Raw genomic sequence first — 22,365 nt, 5'->3', positions numbered from 1 at the left:
CATTTCTCTCTCTCAGACACAAACACATACAATTTTGTGAAAGGGCAATTCCTGCCATACAAAGACAGACTTCACATCTTCAGAAAGACACTTGACAAAGCACATTTCTCAATTCAAGTCTTTGTGTGAGGTCTGAGAAACTGGCTTATCTTCTAGAACAATTGGTGGTTCCAAAATCAGGAGATCATCTTCCCCAAAGGAAGAGTTCTGCTCCGTGTTGATTAAGTTGGGGATGTCACATTTCATGAGCCTGTTCGGCTCCTCCTCTGGCCGCCTGCTGCATCTGATGGATTCCTGGAGCCGAAAATCACTGTCAAGGGCAAAGTTTGAGATGCCAGCTTTGGCCTTGTCCAAGTGGTCCACTTCATTGACGTAGCAGTGAAAGAGGGACCGAGATTCATCACTGCGCTGCCAGAGAATACCTTGGGCACCACTGGTCTTCCAAAGTCTGACACAAAGCTTTTCAGTCTGAATCTCTTCTCGGGAGACTCTGCATTGTTATAAAGAAAACCAAAATAAAATATCGCTCACACTCTAGCTCGGTGACCTGAAGAATCATAGTTTTTGCCATCTACTGAGTGCAAGTCCCTGCACATAGCACGCTTACAAGCACTGGAAGTGAGAGACATCATTTCTGAACACATAAATTTAAACCCAAGGCAAAGTCTCAAGTGAGGGCCCTTGGACCATCCTGAAAAGACATCGTTCCCTGAGAATCCTCAATATTGCTGTATCGCACAACACTCTTTCTCAATGCGACACTCAGATCATCTTCATCAGAATTAGTTAAAATACTTCTTAAAATGCAGAATTCTGGGGTACACTCAGCGTCTTCAGTGGTAGGGACAGGTAGTCTGTATTTTCAGAGTCGCCAAGATAACTAAAAACGCTCAGGTTTAACATCGTCATCTACATCGGGTCACCTGAGCATCGACAATGCTGTCTCACGTGGTGAGGGGGTTGCCATGTGTGTCAGGGTGCTGTCCTACCCACGAGACTCCCCCGATTCTCAGAACTGACAGTGCTGCCCCATTGGGCACGAAATACCACCATTTCACAATGCATACGCAGGGTGCCCGACTGACAGATACAATCAGTGATAGGAGAGGGGACAAAACTCAGCTTTCTGATCCCTTGTTTCACTTACTGTGGGACAAATGATCAGTTCAAGGGTAATAAATCAGTGAATGAGTGAATAACATGACTCTCGTTACTCCCACGAGTGCCTGGAAGAGCAAGCCTGGGCACACTGAGAATCATAACAGCCCATCTACTTAATTGCCATCCTTCCAAGATTTGTGTAAAGGTTACTTCCACCCAGGCAGTGACTCCAGAAGGGCAAGAATCATGTATGAACACACTCTCAAATCCAGAACAGAACCTGACAACAATTAGGCTCTGGAGTCTGTGTTTAGCGAGTGTGGAATCTCAGTGATTCCAGCTCATACACCTTGCCTTCCCATTCCACTCCTCACGATATGGCCCTTATGACCAGTTCTCCCGGGGCTGGGGCCACGGAACCCATTTACAGGACTGGAAGAATCTGATCATATAAACCATCCCCCAGAATATCATCAAGAGTCACCTGCATTTCATGGATCAGTAATCCCAGAAGCTTTGCAGGTCAGGCAGCTGAGGGATTTTTATATCAGCTCTGTCTTATACTGTGACTGCCTGGGTGATATCAGACAAGGAATTCTCAAAAGCCTGAGCTTTTCCTTTCAGGAATAATCTACTTAAAACTCTCATTGACCATTTAACAAATGTGATGTGAAGGTCAACGATTTACACAGGAGTATAAAATTCACTAGGTCGTGGATTTAGAATCAGAGAAAAATCATTTGAGAAAGATTGACAGAATTTAGCTTTAATGCATATTTAAGTATTCTTACCTTTCAGTAAATCATCTTCTTCCCCTACTTATCACTTCACCCAAGTTTAAAAGATGTTTCAGAACAGGGATGAGTGTGCCAGCAATCTGTGACCCATTAACCTAAAATGTCACCTAGGAAAAACAGGGGACTAACACATTTTTAAAAAGTATGGTGAGGACAGCGGGACCATCCCCCAACTCCACACTAAGAAGCTCTGAGTAATAGCTTTCCTGCCTGCCTTGGGCATCAGCTGATGTGAAAACCCACCTAGAAACCACACTGTCCAGCAGCTCTTCCGTAACACAGGCTACACTTTCCCAGGATTAAGAATTGAGTCAAGGAACTCCTTCCCTGAAGAATAAAGACAAAAGAGAACAAGAGAGTTCTTCCCCTCCCCAGGGGAGAGCCCAGACCTTGGGCTGCATGCACTGCGCCCACCTCCCAGGAGAAGGATAACCTGGAGAAGGACGTCCTGCGAAACTAGGGCAGCAAAGGTAGAGATGGGAACAAATAGACCAGCTGGCCTGGGACAGCCCCCTATGTCACTGCCTTGGATGTTGCCTCCGCCCCCTCAGCACAACCTGCCCACCTCCGGTGGCTAAGCTGTCAGGAAAACTGTGCTTTGAGACCTGGGGCAACAGAGGCTGCCCCCAGGCCAAGCTGCTGGGGAGATGGGAGCTAAACTACTAGCTCCCAAGTGACAGTCTCCATAACCTCGCATTCACCCCGCTACCCCCGCAAATTAACGCACCCGCGGGACATTATGACCCTGAGAAGGGTGACCTGAGAACGAGAGGCAGCAGAGGCCGCCCCCACGTCAGGCCTCCAGAGAGATGGGAGCTTATCCTCCAGCTCGCAATAGGCTGAATCCCTCTCCTCTCCACCCCCTGATCTCACCGTGCCCACCTCCCAGGAGCAATCTGACCTGGTGTGGTGTGTCAGGCGAATCTTGGGCGGGAGAGGCCGTCCCCAGGCCAGGTCAGTCAGGGGAAAGGAGAAGTGGCCCCATTAGCTGGGGCAGGAGGGCGGGGCAGCAGGCCGTGGCAGCTGCCCCTGCCCCTCGACCTCATCGCTTCCGCCTCCCAGAAGCAAGCTTACCTGGAGACGGGCATCTGGCTTCTTGGGCAGCAGAGGACGCCCCCAGGATTGTCCACGGGGAAGAGGGGAGCAAATTGACAAGCTCCGCGCTGAGGGTCCTCTACCCTCGCCGTCTCCACCCTCGCAACTTAAAGTCACCGCCCAGGGGGCCCCTCCCCAGCAGGCTGAATGGGACAGGTGTGTCTGCAGATCTGGGGCAGGAGAGGCCACTCCCACACCAAGCCATCGGGGAGATGGGAGCTAATCCACCAACTCCCCAAGGCATCCCCATCCCCCGCATCAGCCACCGCTCCTGAACCCTGACCTCACTGTGGCCTCCTCTAGGGAGCAGGCTATCCTAGAGATGGACGTCCGGCGAACTTGGGGCAATAGGGATCGCCCCCAGGGCAAACCATGAGGGGAAATGGGAGCAAATGGACCGGCTTCATGGGAAAACCCGCCGCTGATGCCAACACCCCCAACGTACCACTCTCGCCTCCCAGGGTCAGGTTGACTAGGATACACGTGTTCCGTAACCCAGGGCAACAGTGACCGCCCCCAGGACAAGCCGCGGGGATGATGGGAGCAAATGGGCCCGCTTCCCCGCTGTAAGCCCCAGACCCCAGCCACTCCTGCACACTGACTACCCTACCTCCCGCCCCCAGTTGGCTAAGTGGGACAGGGGTGTCCCGGAACTTGGGGCAGCAGAGGCCGCCTGCAGGCAACACGGTGCAGACATGGAGCTAATCCACAAGCTACTGCGGGGCAGCCTTCCTATCTCCGCAGCCACAAACTTACCAGCTCCCTGACCGCACCGCACCCATCTCCCAGGAGCAAGCTCACCTGGAATCGGACCTCAGGCAAATCTCCGGCGGCAGAGGTCGCCCCCAGGCCAGGCCGCGGGGGAGAGAAGAAATGGAGCAGCTCCCTGGAACGGCCCCCATCCCCCTGGCGCCGCTGCCCCCGCCTCCCAGGACCTAGCTCACCTGGAGACCGGCGTCCCGCCTCTAGGGCAGCGGAGGCCGCTCCCAGGCTCCCCCGCGGGGGAGAGCGGAGCGAATTGACCTGCTACCCCGTGGCAGCACCCCTCCCCCCGTGGGCCCCGCCCCTTAATGTCACCTTCCACTCTCCCCACTCAGCAAGCTGAGTGGGACAGGTGTGTCCGGCGACCTGGGGCAGCAGACGCCGCTCCCAGGCCCGGCAGCCAGGAAAAGGCAGCTAGCTATTCCACCAGTTCGTCAGGTGCATCCCCGCCTCGCTCCTCTGCCGCTGCCGCCGCCCCCGGACCTAACCGCCCCACCCCCCAGGCCAGGCTGCACGGAGGAGAAGAAATTGACCGGCTTCCCCGTGCAGCCTCCCACCCTCCGCCGCCGCCGCCGCCGCCGCCCCAAACCATTGCACTAGCCTCCCGGGGTCAGGCTGACTGCGAGGATGTGCACTTGCCTTCTGATCCTGGCCACGTGCCTGAGCACCTACCTGCACCCCTACACTCCCTGTACCTCTGAACCCCTGCCACTCTCTGCACATCTGCACTGCCTGCACCCCCAAAACCCCTGAACTGCCTGCACCCTCCACAGCCCCTGCACCCCTGCCACCACTTACACCTTTGCACTGCGTACACTCCTGCACCCCTGCATGTCCCACACACCACCTCTTGGGCCTGTGGCAGAGTCTCTGCTGTTAGACCAATGCAAAGGGACTCACATCTTTGCCAGTATATGATGCATCAGTGGACGTCTGTGGTTGGCTGCAGGAAGGTACATGTTCCCGGTCACTAGCCTGGGCCACTAGGGTGATCTCTGTGAGGTCACCCAGGACGGGCTCAGAGATGCTGTTCTCTGGGAAGAGAGGAGTTGAAACCGGTCTTGAGGGCAGAGCTGTGCTCACCAGGCCGTCCACGCTTCATGTTTTACACAGGGCTTCGGAGAAGTGAAATGGATCCGGCCAAGTAAGACCGGCCTGCTGTGCGCCCACCTCTGTCCTGGGCTCTGAGGCAGACCGACTGGCTCCCACAGTCAGGACCCAGTTTGGGCACCTGAAAGGTCCCTTAGAGGCATCCTATCACTTCTCAGGAAGAAGTCTGGCTGCTTCCACCCCATGGCCCTCCCTCCAACTCTGCTGGCCCCAGGAAGGTTCCTTATTTGGGGAAGAAGGTAGCCCACCCCCTACCCCACCCCTCACCTTTCTCTAACCCAGGCTGGTGCTCTCTCTGCCCTTCAGAGTCTGGAAAGCCATCCCTCTTCAGTTATGTCCCTTCTGAGATGGACTTGCTTCCACTCCATTCTAGGCGAGGATGCACCATGGAATGCACTGGGTAAGAGAACAAAAATAAACAGTTTCTTCTGTGAGGTTTTCTGTTTATCTACTGGGGCTTGGCTGTGTGTAGTTTGCTACAGCTATTCGTGCGAGAGGCTAAAGCCGCCTGTGTGTCCTTGTTTTCATCTCCCCGCTGTCTTTGGGTTTTCCTTAGACACTCCTGAGACATTTACTTCTTTTAATTTTATTCCTGTCATTGCACAGGGGCCCTACTGATATGGAGGTAAGGTGTTGTGGGAGTGGGACAAATTAGGGCATCTGTAGTCCTGTGATTTATTCTCATTGAGCCTGTGCCCTGAGCTGTGACCTCCACAAGTGTGTCTCTTCCCCCCCACCCCAATTTGGGTGACACAGAAGGTTTTTCCCTTCCCCTAGGTAGGTTAGGCTCTGGTAAAATAATTTCTCACTAAAAATTAAAAAAAAAAAACAAAGCAAAACACAACCCCCCACAATGGAAGAGAATGTTCTGGGTGTATTTCAATAGAGCTATTTTTTCCTTTCCTGGCAGGAAGCATGAAGAGTTTTCCTATGATCTTCACTCTGAGAACAGGGTACGGTCCTGGAGGTAAAATGTATGAAAAAGAGTAGGGGGCCCCTCTGACTGGCCCCCTGGAGTTTTCACACTCAGACTTCCCCACGCTGAGCCTCCAGCTGGCCTCAGGTACCTGTTAAATCTGCCTGACCCCTGGGTTCTTACAAAAGCGTGTCCTTCCCTGGGAGCTGTGACTCTCCAAGCCTGCCCGGCTGCCTCTCTGTGTTGGGAGAAGCTTTCCCCCTGTTTTCTTGTGGATCTAAGAAGAGCAGTTGGTTTTCAGCTCCCTCAGCTCTGGTAATGTTTTCAGTACAGAAGGAGCAACTTCTGAGCTCCTCACAAGCTGGACCAGAGGCTGGAAGCCTCCCCTCCTCTGCCTCCATGCAGAAAGTCAGTGGCTGTGTTTCTAGCCGAGTTTCTGAAGATTTGGATTTAAACACACACATCCCAGCCCCCACAGGAGCACACAGTCCCATAAATCCCTACAACTTCCACTGGTAACTACGGAACTGATGAGGACACGGGTTTCGGGGCTGCAGAGGCCTGACTGCACGACTTGCTCCGTGGACTATTTATGTGGTTGTTCTGGGCCTTGTCTGAAGTGGCTTGCTTACCGCACCTGGTACATGGGAAATATAAAATAAGTACTAGTACCTCCACTTTTTCTCCCTCTTGGGCCTTCCAACCTAAAAAGTAATAAGTGAACTCAGACGGCCTAGTCACCACAATGAAGTCTGACCAGCCTGGCTCTCCTGAGTGATGGGCACTGACTTGCATGTTAACTCGGAATAGTAGGGGACCCGCCTTCCTCTAACTGGGCACCTCCCCACACTGGGCATGCCCTCAGCTGAGACGGGGCCAACTCCCCATTGAGGTGCTGGTGGCTTCAGTGTTACCTGGCCCTGCCGGGACAAGAACATGCAGTGAGGTAGAGGGTCAGGAGGAGGGGGGGGTCCCTGCTGGGGCAGCAGGGGGCCCGGTAGCACCCTGCCCAGCCTGGTGCCTGTGGCTCCCCAACATCTCTTACGGCCCCCGGGTCGGCTCTGGTCCAGGCCACTCCATGCACCCTCCCAGTATCTTTTCATTAAGTCCCTTTTTTGCTTTTATCAGCCAGAGGTGGCTTCTGTTGCTTGTTCAGTGAAATAGTGCATCAGGAAACCAGATTATTTCTAAGATCAGTAAAATACCAACTTCGGTCAGCTCACTGGGCAGACCGTGCAGCACAAATTCCCGCACAGGGCTGTGCAAATGCCTTACGTGAAGGGTCCTCATCATCTGTCTTCAGAGATACAGAAGCTTGTGGTTCAGGTAAAACCTCAGGGAGGGATTGAGGAATCCAAAGCTGGTTGGTTTCAAAGACTAACCTGGTCGGACCAGACCTCTGAGCTGTAGTCAGAAGCCTGGCTCAACGTCACGTGGACTCAGAGCCCTAAGTGTACGGTGGGGCCGGTTTTGTTCCCTTTACAGGCTCTCGTTGGGGAGTCACTGTATCCCCTTACACTCAGCAGGGAATCCAGCTCTCTTAGCCCCATGGATCCCTGAGTGTTCCATGACACAAATCCCGAGAGTGTTTAATTTTCATCTTTGTTTAGGAGGATGAAGGTGGGGCAAGAGGAGACATAAATTCACACTTAGTGATACCAAGTCACAGCCAGTACCTCCTCCTCGGAGAGCTATGTGCTCCCACAGTGGTGGCTGGGGGCTGGGCAGAACCCCTCCACTGGTCACAGAGGGACTCACTCCTCTGGCTGCAACTGATTGTTTGGACAACCAATCCAGAGGGGACAGAGCATCTTTCCCGGGAATTTGGAACTGACACACAGAAATTAATTTCACTCATCTGGGGATTGGGAGGAGGGTGGGAATCAAATGAAACCAGAGCAGGAGAGAAAATTACAAGTGAATGAGAGAGAGACAGAGAGACTGAGCTTGTGAGAGCAAATAGTGGCAAGGAAGGTTAACAATCAGGGGACAGAGGAATTCCAGCTCCTGGCTTTCTAGTGTGTCCCAGCCCATCAACGAACCTTCGGAATGGTTAACATCATTCCAGTTATGCAGATTAGGAAACAGGCTGAAAGATACGGGGGTTGGCTTCGGGTGCACAGTTAATGTAAGTGACACTGGACCCCTCACTTCCAACTGCCTGAAGGCACCATGATCCTCACAGGGACCCTGCTTTGCTGACAATCCAGCACCCTGATCAAAAGGACCCTGCGGGAGTGGGAACCTCTCTGAGTGTGGAGAGTTCCCTGCACCGAGATGCCATGCATCAGCCGGCTCCCGCTCACCCCAAGTTAACGTCTCCCCAGCTGTGCAGTCTCCCGACCTGCTTCCCTCCCTACCAGGCACCCCGTTCTTACCACCGAGTGTACTGCAGGAGTTCAGGCACAGGGATGCCCAAAGCAACACGAGCCCAACGGCTGTACAAACAGCAGACTCCCATCCCCACCTGGGCTCCATGGGGATAATATGTGTCCTCACCTTTCATGTATCTAAGGTAATCTGTTTCTTCAGCTGGAGGCTATAGAGAAAAATAAAAGGTCCAAAACATCGTTCAGTGAGGAATTCCTCCAAGGACCTGACTCCAGAGTCTACAACCAGTTGTGCTGGCCGCTCATACCCCCGTACTTTGGGTGAGGTGGATTATTGATCAACACAATCGTTGGTGGCCCAGCTCCTGGTCTTGGCTGCCCAGAGGGGGCTGGGGGAATGGGTAAGTCCAGGGCACTCAGGAAGAGCACAGAGGACCTGGCCTCTCCCCTTCGCACTTTTAAACCCCCAAATCTCAAGGCATCGAACAGAGTGCAGCCACAACAATAATGAGATGCTCCCATCTCTTCACTCACTCCTGTCGGTTCACTTACGTGCTGAGCATCCACTGGGTCACAGGACATGACACACAGGATGACCGATGGGACAGGCTTGGTACTTCCCCCTGGATCCTGTTCAATCTGATGGAAGAATGATCACTCATAAATGGTTTCTCAAAAGGGTATATAGACAGAAGACAATCTGCAGAGTGAATCAAATTTTAAAATATAAATGACGATCCCCCAGTCTCCCCGCCTAATGTTAGCAGCATAAAGATAATAGATATTGCCTTTGATCACCAAGGAAGTGGTCACCCCCCTCAGGAGGAAAGGAGAGTTATTCTTTCAGCAGGACACACAAGTGCTCCATCAGATTGGACCAGGACCTCTACATTCATTCAGCAAATCTGTATAAGCTCCTACGACATATGGGAATCTATTAACTAGACCCGATCCCAAGGCTCTTGGGCTTTATTAGTCAAGAAAATAGACACGACTCCCCATCACTGGGGGCTCAGAGTTTTAGCAGAGGAAACAGGCAGCATGTTGGGGGTAGCAAGAGCTTGGGGAAAAATAAGAGTGGTATGAGCAAACTCAGGTGATGGTGGTGGGGTGCGAGGCAGGCAGGAGGGAATAAGGCATTCCTGGCAGATCTCACAGAGTAATGAACTTGAAGCAGCATAGATCCGGAGGAATAAGGAAGAGCTGGAGCCAGAGGCCCCCAGAATGACGGGAAGAGTGTGCGCGGAGAGGCAGAACACGCCGGGTCCTCGAAGACTTTGGGACGACTTTGGCTCCTAATGAAATGGTGACCCTTTTGGTGAGTTTTGATGGGATGGGTGATGTCCAATTTATGCTTTTGTTTTGGTTTTTTGTGGGTGGAGGGTAATTTATTTATTTTAGTGAAGGTGCTGTGGTTTGAACCCAGGATCTCATGCATGCTAAGCATGTGCTCTATCACTGAGCTACACCCACCCCCTCAATGTATGCTTTTATAGGCTCCCTCTGACTCTGTGTGGATGAGATTGTAGAAAAGCAAAGATGGAAGAAGAAGGCTATTTGGTGTCCAGGAAGAGGCTGAAGGTGGCTCCTAGGAGGGTGGGGAACAGGGAGTAGGTGGTTAATGAAGACAGAGTAGCCAGAATTTTCTAACAAGCTGGATTTGCTGTGTGTGTGTGTATGTGTGTGTGTGTGTGTAAGAGAAAGAGAGAGAAAGAACATGGTTCCAACATCTGGACCTGGAAAATGGGATGGATGTCCTCTCCATCCACAGGGGATGGGACAAGATGGGGCTGAGCAGGTGGAAAGGGGCTGGAATCAGCTCAGTTCTTCAATGTCATGGTTAAGAAGTCTATTAGATATTGCCACAGAAATGCCTAATAGGTAGAGGAGTCTGGGGTTTTTTTTTCTTTCTTTTTAACATTAAAATATATAATTTGAATGTATTAATTTTATTATGTGAATGAAATTGTAATTTTATTTCATTCCAAGTTATATGTTATAATATCCAAATGGAAAATATATCAGAAAAGGGGAGAAATGAGGGCTTTCACAGAAACTGACTGTCCATAACGTAGGTAAAATTTCAATAATACCAGTCTTCAGTGCAAAAACCTCATCTTGGTGTTACATAAAATTAAATGAAAAAGGACTATGTTGATGTATCATTATTTCATGTTACATAATAGCCCCAAACAAACACACTGTTTAACTGTGAGGCTTGTAGAAATACTATTCACTTTATTGTCATAAATACAGAAATGCAAAAATTTTCTATGGTCGAATTAGCATCTTAGTGGAAATAATAGAGATCTGAGCATTTTACATGATATTTATGGACTGATTTAAAATTTGGAAAAGTAATTTACACAGTAGAACATACGTATGAATGTGAAAGCAAGATGAATGAAAGAAAAATAATATGAGTATCAGGGAGAGAGTTCCAAATGAAAAGGGCCAATCAGGGAGTTTTGAACAAATCGAGAAATTGATGGCATGTCAATTTCCAAATCTAGTTGCTTCCACCAAAAGTATAGCAGAGAGATAGTGGAGAGACCCAGGACCCAACTCCTGGGCACATTCGTAGTAAATGTTTGGAAAAAAGTGGAGACGTTGGCAAAAGACCAGCCAGTGGATTGAAAGCAGAGTGATGGGCTGGAGGCTAAGTAAAGCAGGAACACGGGGAAGGAAGGATGGAAGAGCTGGGTCAAATGCTGCCAAAGGGCCACGCATGATGAAGACTAAAAACTGACCACTATATTTAGCAACGTGGGGTCACTGATGGCCTTGACAGAACAGTTTCCATACAGCAAGGGATCAGGGGAAAAGCCAGAGTGGGTGCAAAAGGGGATGGCTCAACTGAATATGCAGACAGTGAGTTTAAACTACTCATAAAAGATTTGCTGCAAAGACATAGGCTTGCAATTGGTGGGGCGAATTAGAGTCAAGGAGTGATGTTTGTTCCTTTTAAGAGGATGGACTTTTATATACTGATAGGAGACAACTAGCAGGAGAAAAAAATAGATCAGGTAGTGACAGAGAGGATGGATGTGGGAGTGACAGCCCAGAGAAGATTGGATGGATGGCCCCCCTGGCGACTTTTGAATGCTCTGGCTTTCGATGTCACCTGTAATAAGAGGTGGGGCAGCGAGAGTGAGGTTACAGACATCAGAAGGCGAGTGGATGTGCTGGGAGTTGCTGGTGAAATTTCTCTTCTGTTGGCTTCAGTTTGCTTGGTCAAAGAAGAAAAGTAAACTTACCAGCTGAGGAAAGAGGAGGAAGTTACTGGAGTCATGAGCAGAAGATACGAAAGAGCCTTCAGGGACAATGGGACAGTGAAAAGAGCAAGGGGAGACGAGGGGAGTGTGCTCTCAGAAAGTTACATTTTATCTTTGAGGTCCCCAAGTGTTGGAGGTGTGATTGCCCTTCCTGCTGTTTATGAAATAAAAATTGAGTATGGTTCAGGGAAAATACAATTTCATTCTAAGTGGCTGCCTGTTTCTCAGGAATGGTCATCTTAAACTGCAAACATTACCAAAATGTTGAAAAGAAGAACTTGTGTACCCAATGACCCACTATTTTCTATAAATTTGGCTGCTATTTAGTTCCCCTATCAATCCTACAGAACCGATACTGCCTAGGATGGAGATACATCGATGCTTATATGGAAATGAAATCTGTATCTTTTTCCTAAACTCCATGGCTTCCTTAACATCCCATTCCCCTTGGAATTTAGGGGTGTCCGGTATAAGAAATGAGAAACAGTTTGAGAAAATCCCGGCTCAGAATTACACAGCACAACCTCAGCTCAGAAGTGTACAGCCGTCAAAATGTTTAGAAGCAAAACTCCGCAACTACTCTTAAAGGATTTTGCAAACCTGGGCCTGCCTAGATGTTTCCAAACTAGAAAGATACTCCAATCAGTTGACCGGTACGGGAACCAGAGGCTGGTCAGCCTTTTCTGTAAAAGTCAGAGAGTAAATATTTTCAGTTTTGCAGATTATTTTGTTGTAACCATGCAGGTCTGCAATAAGAAAGCAAAGAGCACTGGGAGACAGGAAACAAATGGGCATGCCCACACCCTCCCTTCCACTCAGGGCAGCTTCTCTGTGGTGGGGAGCTTTGCCACAATCACTTGTTTCTTTGTTTCCATTGGTTTCTTTGTTTCCACCTTACTGCTCAAGCTCAGAAATTCAAGTGAGCCTGGTCCTTCAGCATCCATGCAGAAAGAAGACTGAGCAGGGATGGGGACCCCATCTGACAGAGAAGAGAGAAGGCTTGTCACCATGACATGAGACAATCGCACCTTCCGGGGTGATAGGGAACAAAGATAAGGGAGGGGCACAGCAGTGGGACCCCTGGGTCACCTGCCAGGCTTGCTCTCCCTCCACGGCCACCCTGGGGGCCTGGGTGGTGTTGGAACTCAGCTACAGTGATTAGGCTGAGGAGACTCAGGGTAAAGGACCTTCCGTCTCCACACCGAGTTCCAAGCGCAGCCCCTCTAAATTTACCCTCTGAGTTTCTGGAACTCAGCTGGAAGAATACATGATCAGGCCAGACCCAGAGCCCAAGCCACACATGACAGGGGTCACGTGAGTTTGTAACCCCGTGCTCAGTGGTCGGGGTCTCCTTGCATATCTGCAGAAATCCCTGTTCTGCCTCATTCCTGGGAGAAACCCCACATCTCCTCCTACTCTGTCTGTTCTTCTCTTGAGGGTATTGTCCTGGAGGGGTGCAGAGTCCTTGAACCTGGCCCTCCAAACGTACATAAGCAGCCTGTTCAATAAAACAAATTATACACTTTTTCACCTTTGCCAGTTTTTTGATTCCAGAAAGGCTGTGGGAATTTTTCTCACTGTCTCCTGTGCCCCCACCACTTGGTGGTCCTCTACTCATGGAAACACGATTTCTCACAACTGCACCCTGCCTCCCAGCTTGTCAGAGGGGAGTGACCCACAAAGACACAGGTGTTTGTGAGGATCTTGTCCCCAAGCAGAAAACCTACTCCTGGAGCCACGGACAGGGATCTGGCCTCCTGAGCTGCTCAGCTCTAATTGAAAGCCTAAACTGGGGACCCCGAACATTGCTGAATGACTTTCTGAGTCACCTTGGCTGGAGAGGCCTGATTTTTCGTTCTAGGAATGGATGTAGCGCAACCTCCATTTTCAGGGCTGACATTCATGATGGATCTAGTTCCCCCAACTGCACCCCAGGAAGGAGAGGCCCTTCCATCCCACTAGTTAGAAACCCATCCCATGGGAGTTCTGAAGCACCTCATCGCAGTCAGTTCCAGCATCCCTGCTGAGTGGCCCCTGCCCCTGCCCCTGAATGAGCCCCTTCCCTGGGCAATCCCTTCCCCGACATGACCACACCCCAGGTGGTGCTGGGGAAGGCAGGGAGTGCAGTGAGGGGCGGGGGGAGAAGAGCACTTTGCTCTGGAATGAGGGTTCTTGGGGGACCATAGAGCAAGGCACACACCACCCCCAACCTATACCCCAAACAGCCCCGCCAACACAGGGGCTGCTCTGCTCCCTCTCACCATGGCTCTCCTTTGAGACTGCACACAACCCGGCATCTGGCACCCCAGCCCTACCTCCCATCTTATGACAGATCCCTTCTTCTTGGAAACTGCCTAGCAGCGCGTATTCAAGGCCGGCAGCGGGCCTGGCGGATCTGCATTTTAGGTGCCCTACCTGGCCAGCCGTGCGTGCCTGGGCTCAGCCCTCTCTCTCGCCCACCGGTAGCCTGGGTCCACGTCCAGTGCAATCGGAGGCCGCGGAGCCCCGGCTGATCTCCACACAGGGACATGTGAGGGTGCCCCCGCCCCGCTGCCTCGCTGCCCCGCTGCCTAGCTGCCCCTCTGCCCCGCCCACTGGTGGTAGCACCGCCCCAGCCTCCGGGCGGCGACACCTGCAGGTCACGACTTCCGCGCAGCCATGCCCTCCACGGCCCCGCCCAGCTATCCCAAAAGCCTCCCCCCACCCCCGTCCTGGCCGCGCCCTGGCTCCCATTGGCTCCGCAAGTTCTGCCCTCACACATCTAGACTCGGGAGGATGCACGACGCAAGCGCTAGGGGAGGGCCCCGCGGCGTTACCATGGTTACAGGCACCGCGCGCCGCGCGGGCCAGCGTGCGCTTCTGGGGCGGGGAGCGGGCTCCGGAAGTGTGTAACTGCCTGGGACCCATGGCGGCATTTGCTGCTGGGGATGGCGGCTTGCTTGGCCTGGCGACTAGTTCTGGCCTGGTCAGTCGGCGGCCGACATCCTGTCTGGGGCGGCGTCCCACAGACGGTAAACGTACTTCCGCGCCGTCAGCGGGGCAGGTGGACATGAACCGGGATGGGATCGGGGTAGGGGTGTTGGCCGGGGAGGGCTGTGGTGCCTGGGAGTGTGTTGGGGCGGGGCGGGGCAGGGCTTGGGCACAGCCTCAAGCTTTCCTCCCCATCAGGCCCTGGGGCTAGGGCCGCGAGTCTGGGTCGCCCTTGGTGGCCGTGGCCTCCCAGAACCCCCCGGGAAGGGCAGGCGGAGGACCCATCTTAGATGAAGCGGGGCCTTACCCGGGTTTTGAAGAGCCCCAGAATCAGATGTTGGAATGGGGTTGTTTATCAGCCTTGTTTATCTGCAGGGAAATTTCAGTCCCATCCAGATCTTGATTCCTTCTGTCAACCTCAGGTGTAAGACAAGGGTCAGTGCCGGTAAGCAGTTATCTAGGGCTTGACTCAAACTGTGCGGGATGTAGGGATGGCAGATTGGACGCTCTCTCTTGAATTTAGCAGTCTTCTGGGATTAGAGGCCCCGGCTGAGGATTACATCCTCATCTGCAGTAATGGAGGTTGTGAGAAACACACAGAGAAGGGAGGGTTGTGGTGGCCGTAACTAATTACAGAATCCAGGACCCTTGTCTGGCTCTAGTGTAGAAGAGTCTCTCCTAGGATAGGGCAGCAGTTATCAAAGTGTATCCAAGGCCACTGAGGTGCAAGACCATTTTCAAAGAAACGCCGGGATGTCACCTGCCTTTTGCATACTCTTGCTCTCCCGAGTTCCTGTGGGGTTTTGCAGGGAAACCCTGGCCTGTGATATCACAAAACAGGGAATGCAGTGGCAGATAGGAGAATTCAGCTCTCACCAGTCCATAAGAGATTTGCAGAAATTAAAATCACTGCTATTCTTCTCACTAATGATTTTTGTTTTGAAAAATAGAATTAAATTTAGTTTAAGAGTATTAATGGTAACATACAGTAGATTGTTAATATTTTTAAGTGAATTCATACACTTTTTCTAACTTCTTATTCAACTTATAACACAGGAAATATTGATAGATTTAACTCACATAAATGACAGCCTTTTGGAGTTCTCAGTAATTGTTAAGATTGTATACGGTTCTGTAGAACAAGAAGTTTGAGAGCCCCTGGGGAACGGGTGCTCAGGTGCTAGTCAGGTGCTTAGTGGTGTTAGACAGACACCAAGATTTCTTCCGCAACTGTTCCCGGACTTGAAGTAATTGACCACATGGAGATGGGTGGGCAGTGCCTCCACTTTATAAACCAGAAGCTGCTGAATGTTTCTGGAGTCTAGGCCATGGGCTATGCAGGGATTCCCGTTGTATCTGTTCTATCTAAGCCAGGATTCCTGTGCAGAGGCCTGGCCCTGAAGACCCGCTCTCCTTTGCTCCCTGCCAGGTACCTTCTGTGTGACTTGAACCCTCCAGAGGGCATCAGCCTCCATAGGAACGTCTGCATCCACATTGCCTTCCTCCTGAAGACCCTGCTGAAGATGGAGGAGCCGGTACTGGTGCTATCCCCTTGGGGCCACCTCTACCACTGGCAGAGCCCCGACATCAACGAGGTCTGGATTCCCTGGTCCGACTCCTTTGACCTCCCAAGTCTCAATAGAAACATCCCTGACATTGAATACGAGCAGTTCATTGCAGGTGAGGTGGTGGTCATTTAACTGGGGCCAGGTTGTCGTTGTCCTGGTTCTGATCTGAACATCGGGCCATCTTACTTTGGGCTTGTCTGTCTGCTTAGGGGCCCTGCTCATGTTTCCCACACTGCAGGTGAATTTGGTTTTTCCATAGTATTTTCGGGAAATCAATTTGAAATGTATGAGCTCTATGTCCCCTCACCTGTCAAAACCCTGGCCTCCTGGTGAGATGGAGCGGTGACAAGGAGGCCACTGCCACTGAGGCCTTGTCCCAGAAGGACTCACTCCCTGTGCACTCAGGGCTGTTCTTACCTGTAGGCAAACACAATGTGTGTGTGTAGCAACGGACCCGTGCTAGAGAAGATATGTAACTGCCCATCCAGTATAATTTGGTCCTGCTCAAGTTACCCATTTTAAGTTTTTTAAGAAGGAAGAGTTCAAGATTTTCTCCGAATAAAGTTATTTAGAGCTTATCAATTTTTTTAAGTTGAAATGTGTTTGATTTACAATGTTTTGTTAGTTTCAGATATACAGCTGTTTTGTTAGTTTCAGGTATACAGCATAGTGATTCAGTTGTACATATACATAGCCTATTCTTTTTCAGGTTCTTTTCCATTATAGGTTGCAAGATACTGAATACTGTTCCCTGTGTTCTACAGTGAATCCTTGTCGTTTGTCTGTTTTTCATATAGTAATTTTTATCTGTTGATCCCAAACTCCTAAGTTTTGTTTATAAGTCTGTGAGTCTGTTTTTGTTTTATAAATAAGTTCATTTGCAACATTTTTTAAAAATTCCACATATAAATGATATCATATGATACTTGTCTTTGTATGACTTATTTCACTTATTGAGATCATCTCCAGTTCCATTCAAGATGCTGTAAATGGCCTTATTTCCTTCTTTGTTATGACTGAGTAATATTCTGTTATATCTAAATACCACATCTTTATCCAGTCATCTGTCAGTGGACGTTTAGATTGCTTCTATGTCTTGGCCATTGTAAACAGTGCTCCTGTGGACATTGCGGTGCAGGTATCTTTTGGAATTAAGGTTCCCTCTGGATATATGCCCAGGAGTGGGATTGCTGGATTAGGTGATAAGGTTTTTTTGTTTTGTTTTGTTTTGTTTGTCTTTTGAGGAATCTCCATACTGTTCTTCACAGTGGCTGCACCAATCTACATTCCCACCAACAATGTAGGAGAGTTTCCTTTTCTTCACAGCCTCTCCGGCATTAATGGTTTGTGGACTTTTCAATGATGGCCATTCAGACTGTTGTGAGATGATAACATTGTAGTTTTGAGCTGCATTTCTCTGATAATTGAGTGATATTGAGCATTTTTTTATATGCCTATTGGCCATTTGTGTGTCTTCATTGGAGAATTGCTTGTTTAGTTTTTCTGCCCATTTTTGGATTTGGTTGTTTATTTTTTTCTCATTAAGTTGTATGAACTATTTATATAGTCTAGAAATTAAGCCATGGTCAGTCTCATGTTTTGCAAATATTTTCTCCCACTCCATAGGTTGTCTTTTTGTTTTACTTATGGTTTCTATTGCTGTGCAAAAGTTTATAAGTTTAATTATGTCTCATTTATTTATTTTGGCTTTTATTTCTGTTGCTTGGGTTGCTTAGTTTGCCCTAGGGAAACATTCCTGAGATGTATGTCAAATAGTGTTTTGCCTATGTTTTCTTGTTAGAAGTTTATAGTGTCTTGTCTAATATTTAAGTCTTTAAGCCATTTTGAGTGTTTCTTTTTGGTTTTTTTGCGACTCTATTGTATGCTTTTGATTTGTGGTTACCTTATTCTTCAAATATATCAATCCATTACTATATCTATTTCCTTTAGACTAATAATCACGTAGGCTCCAACACATCCTAAGAATAACGAAGAAAAAAAAAGAAAAAAATTTATATTTTCTTGCTCCCCTCTCCCATTCCCTCATTTTTTTATTTTGATGTCCTTTTTCATTTTTACATCTTTAAGTTTATTCTCTTGTAAATCGTTACTGCATTTCCAATTATGGTTTTCCTGTTTCTATAGCGTCCTGCTTCCTTTCTGGTTAGAATAGAACCTTTAATGTCTCTGTTAGGTTCAATATTGCTGAGTTATCTCACCTCCCCCCCCAAGCCTCTGAATACTCAGTCCTGGAAAGCTAAACCATTCTAGCCTTCATCGGTACTGGGAAAGCAATCTTCAAAGTGGGAAAAAACATTCAAAAATAATATTCTGTGAGTTGCTTTCTACCCTTGCCCGGAGATGAGGAACATCTGAAGGTGGAGGAAAAAAGTTGGAGGTGGGGAACACAAAGTCTTTTCTCCTTTTGCTTCTGAAGAAATGATTGCTTTTGTAATTAGTGATGATGCCCTTTAAATTGGTGAGATCGAGATTCCACAGCTTCAGTGCCTGTGAATAACCAGCTGGGAGAAAGCTCTCTAGGGCCCTTGCAGTGGGAAAGGCAGCCCCTCTGAGCACTTGTTGTTCTGTGTTCTTCCTGCCTCCACACGGGTTCGCTAGGCACCATGCAGGAAAATGCAGTTACCCAAGGTGGAGGACGGGGAGACCCCTGCTGTGTGGCAAGCCACAGGAGCCCACACATGAAGGACAAAATGTAGAATAGTGTGACTGTCATAGGAACAGAGGATGGTTGAGACCCAGGATAGTGTCCTGGAGTCCAGCAGCCAAGGTTGGTGGGGCAGATGGGGCCCTGGGTCATGGGCAGTCCTTGAGGGATCTGAAGCAAAGATAGGAACCAAGAGACTGGATTCGTGTGGGGATATAGTGCCCCTTGGAGGCTGCGGGGCAGCTCAGCGAACCCAGGGGGAGCGGGCACTTCCCCAAAGCTGGGTTGGCAGGTCAGAACCAACTCACTGGGGACCGAGAGACACTGAGTCATTTTTAGCCTTTTGTCCCTCTTCCTGGAAAAGAAACTGCTGCCTGTTAAATAGCCTGTGTCGTTAGTGAGAATTAAAGACATGAAGCAAGATTGCGTCAAAAGTCATCCATTGTGTAGTCCTTAATAAGGGTCAAATGCAAACTTGAATAGATGAAATGAAACATTCATCAGAGGATTTTAAAATCCTTTAAAATAAAAATTCTTGCTGCCTTTGTTCTTCATTTCAGGGTTCACTTGGTGACAATAATAGTAAACAAAGCAACAGCAAACCCTTAGAGAACTCTGTCCTGTTGTTGCAGGAACGCTCTTTTCACGACAATTCAATGAGTTGGCACCAGTATGAATTCCACTTTAAAGGTAAGGACATTCATTAATCACACTGCTAATAAATGGCAGAGATGGGACTTGAACTCAAGCTGTCTGGCCCCAGAGCCCCCTCTCAGCCCCTTCACTGCAGCTCATCACTTGGCATGCCCAACACAGCCAGCATTTAAGAGCAGTGTGACCTTGGCCAAGGCTACTTCACCGCTTTGTCTCTGATTCCTCATCTGTAGAATGGGGGTGTGGGCAGTGAACTCTGTGAGCTCAGTGGTCACTTCCTCCTACTCTGCTATTCTACTGCTTTGAGTTAGTTTGGTAAGTATCTGAGCCCCTACATGGCCCACACCTGGCCTGGCGCTTTGCTAGGCCCTAGGTTATGGAGAAAAGTAAGTTCAGCCTGCTTCTCCGAGGAGCCTGTGTCCCTCCATGGGAAGCAGCTGCGAGGCCCAGGCTCCCTCACTGGTGGTCGGGGGCTGGGCAGGAAAGTCTGATAAGAGAAGATGGAGGCAGAGCCCCTCTGGGAATAGTGGTGGCCACACAGCTCTCAGGAGCGAGAGCCTCTGTCCAGGCTGCTGAGAGGGGGGTCCTCATGAGGTCAGTAGTCCCCCCAAACTAAGCCCTCAGGACAAAGATCCAGCCACCCCTGCAGTGTCACCATAGAGCCTGTCTATCCTCATCACGGTGCCTCTGTGCTCCTTTGTCCTGGGGCCTCTCTTCCCCCTACACCCAGAAGCCTTTTCTCCCTCTCTTCTCTGAGTTTCCCCTCACTTCACCTGTGGCCCCTGCTTCCTGGGCCACCATCTCTGGAGTTGACGCTTTGCCCCCTCACACCCCCCTGTTTGATCAGGTGCCTGGATTGACCTCCTTGTGCTCACTTTCCACCTTCAGATCACTGCTCCTCCTCTCTTGGGAGCACCTAGAAAACCCAGATCCTTTCCTAGCAGTGCCTGCCACCCTGGCCTCCCTGCTCATCTGCCTCAGTCAGGAGCACCTGGACCACCAACTCTGTATTGCCTCACCTCCTACCAGCAAGACTTCAAAGTTGATTCTCCCTCCACCACCCAGTATGGTCATTTTAGGGTCTTCCTCTCCGTCAGCCTGAGCCAGCCACCCCCCATTCACCCTACCCCCGGGCTCATACCCGGGCGTGTCTCCATACCAGTTCCAGCCTCTCTCCTTTAAGTGCCCACCTCTAGCCATCCGGCTGCTTCTCCACCAGCCCCCCTGGCCCTCCTTCACCCTCACTGGGGCATCAAGCACTGACTCCTCTACTTTCCTGCCTGTCCACATTGCTCTTACTTCCACTTCCTCAACTTCCATCTCTGCATCCACAGTCAGCACTCTATGACAAACAAAACCCCCTTGACCCTTGATCTTTCCAGTTCCTCACCAGGACGACTTTTATCTCGGTTCACCCAGCTCTATTTGTTCTGAGCCTGCAGGCAGCAGGCTCTCCCAGCACAGATTTCTAAGACGACAAATCAATGCCCACCATGTTGCCACTGCCTTGTAATCCTCCAGGATTTCTCTAGTGAGCACATTTCCCCACTTATCACTCAGTGGTGTCAACATTCTCTGCTCTCTGCACACCTCTAAACTTCCCTCTGTCTCTTCCCTGACTCCCAGCAGATGGCCTTGCCTCCTGCTTCAGGGAGAATGACATGTTACTGGAAAGGAACTCGCTCACCTGCAGCAAATCTGCTCACTTTACCTTTTATCTGTCTCTCTCCCACCTGGACTCTAGCTGTAGTTGTTCTTAATTTAGTGAGTTTAGTTGACATATATTTACAAAGTTAAAAGCATAGCACACTATAGGCTACCTTCTAGGGCTTACTTTTTCAATTTAACATAGAGTGTATGATTCATCCATTTAGTTGCACGTACCTGCAGTTCATTTGTTTTAACCGATCTTAAATATTGTGTGTGTGAATATAACATAAGAGAAGGGTAAGCCAGGATTCAGGATGCTGGTTACTTCCTCTGAGAAGAGGCCAAGAGCAGGATAGGGAAAGAGGACACAGTATGTCACTGTCAATATTCCTGTTATGATGCTGGGTAATATGTTCATAACTGTGTCTTATAATATTAATTTTAATACGTAAATATCTCTGACAGACAACTAAGATGAGAATGTGTCATGAACCAAGATATACAATGGGTAAAATTACATCATTATTGTTATGTAATCTTGTTATATATTAATCATAATCTTACATTATTTATTATGGGTTATATATTATATAGATGCATGAATTATATATTATGTATAATAACACCTATATATGTATTATATACAATCTGATAAATAAACAGAACATAATATGCTAGTATATCTTCTATTATGTGTTATTTAATAAATAATAACATACTATATCCTGTTATACGACATGGCACATTATCTTTAATAAAATAAGAAATCTGTCAATTATATTGGTAATTAGTAAAATTTAAAAAAATAGCCTGCAACTTTTAACGCCGACACCGCTCCAGCTGTCACTGTCTTTTCTCTTCCCTTTTATGGTCGAGGTCCTCACAGTGCTATCAGTTCCCCCTTTCATCTCCTTATCCTGAACCTTCCTCCTCCACCCTTCCCATGCTGCCTTCTGCCCTGGGGTCCCTCTAGTCACCAGCGGCCTCTGGGGCACTGATTTGCGGGCAAGGTCTCATGCCCCAGCTCACCTGCCTGTCTGCCGCCTCTGCCACCGCTGGTGGGGCGGGCTGGGGGCAGAGTGCACCTTTTGTCCTGGAAGAGAACACAGCACAGACTCAGTGACCAGCAGCAGGTGTGGCCGGGACCTGCAGGCCTGGGGGGAGAGCCAGACTGTCTGCATCCAGACCGGGGGCACTTGAAGTGTGAAGAAACCCAGTCCTCACTGCACCTGAAGTGAGAAAAACACCTTCAGGTGAGTTAAAGTGCTTATGACCTAGGTCTGTTGGCTGGAAAGGACAAACTGGCCCCTAAGGGGAGGGTAGTTGATATTCCAGGCCCCACGAAAGCCCTAAGGGCTGGCGGAGAATCAGGCTGGACATTCCACTGGACCCAGTGCCGCCTCAGTGGTGGGGCCTTCGGGAACAAGCAGAAAGCCCTCGGTCTCTGGGGGGAACGCGGCAGTGAGGGAGCA

The 22,365-nt window shown here is 49.6% G+C and overlaps 2 long non-coding RNA genes across 4 annotated transcripts; one reads left to right on the top strand and one right to left on the bottom strand.

Moving 5' to 3' along the window:
• Window positions 1-71: 71 nt before the first annotated feature.
• Window positions 72-14,009, bottom strand: LOC140693337 (uncharacterized). Of its 3 annotated transcripts, XR_012069086.1 has the most exons (8): window positions 13,802-14,009; window positions 8,664-8,750; window positions 5,133-5,261; window positions 4,656-4,789; window positions 2,142-2,225; window positions 1,893-2,005; window positions 423-490; window positions 72-310 (listed from the first exon to the last, which is right to left on the bottom strand). It is a non-coding gene; the product is annotated as an uncharacterized lncRNA (long non-coding RNA). The 3 variants fall into 3 exon arrangements; XR_012069085.1 differs by having other exon boundaries at window positions 306-490; window positions 1,893-2,022; XR_012069084.1 differs by having other exon boundaries at window positions 306-490.
• A 178-nt stretch (window positions 14,010-14,187) lies between these two features.
• LOC140693340 (uncharacterized) lies at window positions 14,188-20,405 on the top strand. The gene is made up of 4 exons (XR_012069090.1): window positions 14,188-14,397; window positions 15,786-16,036; window positions 19,150-19,279; window positions 20,132-20,405. It is a non-coding gene; the product is annotated as an uncharacterized lncRNA (long non-coding RNA).
• The last annotated feature ends 1,960 nt before the right edge of the window (window positions 20,406-22,365 follow it).

This window comes from Vicugna pacos, unplaced genomic scaffold, assembly GCF_048564905.1.
Source record: "Vicugna pacos unplaced genomic scaffold, VicPac4 scaffold_19, whole genome shotgun sequence".
Lineage (NCBI taxonomy): Eukaryota > Metazoa > Chordata > Mammalia > Artiodactyla > Camelidae > Vicugna > Vicugna pacos.
Note: the sequence above shows the minus strand (reverse complement) of the source record. Positions and strands in the feature narration are given on the sequence as shown.